The following is a 1,025-nucleotide window of genomic DNA, read 5'->3' on the forward strand; positions in this document are numbered from 1 at the left end:
CGGGAGGGAGGGGATGCTCGGGTGCCGGGACAGCTTCCAAAAGTGTTTGCTTTTGGCCAAGAGGCAGCAGCACAGATGCAAGCGGGCACGGCTTCCCCCCCCTCTGATTTCGGGGTGATTGGACCTGACTTCAGAGACAAGGGTTGGGTGGCAGCGCCTGTCAACCAGCCATGCTGCCTGGCTGAGTGTGTCCCGTTTCTCCTCCCAGGCCTGGGTGAGAGGAAGATGAAGGTCCTGCTGATGGTGGCAGTGCTGTTTGCCTGCAGTAAGTGCAGCCGTCCCTGGCCCACAGCTGGGAGCCAAGCTGCAGCCCTGTGCTGATGGGGGGAGCCCCCCCGAACCCCCGCGCACGCCACAGGGACACTGTCCCCACCATTCCCCAGGCCTTGTTTCTGCACAGAACGTGTAAAAATCGCACTTTCTGGTCCTTTTAGGTGTGTTCACAGCTCGCGGGAAGCTCCCGCACACGTTTGCACCGGGACTCGAGGGAAGCACCGTAGGAAATGTGACCCACGGTTGCCCCTCGGGATGGGGCACGTCGAGGGCTTCAATGGACCGGTACAGACAATGCTGCCCCTGAGGGCTAACGCTGGCCCCAGGGGGCACGAGCAACCCCCAAAGCTTTGCAAGAAGCAGACCAGGCGATGGGCAGCGACAGGAGGGGAATGGCTTTAGGGGAGGGGGAAAGTGAAGTGGCGTTCACCCCTAATTCCAGCCCTGCAGTCAGTAGGGTTGTGCCAGCAAGAGCTGCCTGAAGTCAATGGGATGGCTCCAGAGGAGAAGGGCGGCCCTGACACCAGGATGGTCCCAGAGCTGGACAGAGGTAGCACAGGGAAGTAGAGAAGAGCCTTTGCATAAGAACAGGCTGGAAAGAGCAGCTCCGGGGTGATTTAGAGCGGGAGGAGGATGCAGACACTGGTGGCTCTTCCCACCCAGCTCTCAGAGCCTGTGTCAGGCAGGTCAGAAGCGGGTGGTGCGGCGCTCCGGGTGAGGCCAGGCTCTCCTTCCCACTGCAGGTGCTGCCG

This window comes from Nestor notabilis, unplaced genomic scaffold, assembly GCF_000696875.1.
Source record: "Nestor notabilis isolate BGI_N333 unplaced genomic scaffold, ASM69687v1 scaffold19119, whole genome shotgun sequence".
NCBI classification, from domain to species: domain Eukaryota; kingdom Metazoa; phylum Chordata; class Aves; order Psittaciformes; family Psittacidae; genus Nestor; species Nestor notabilis.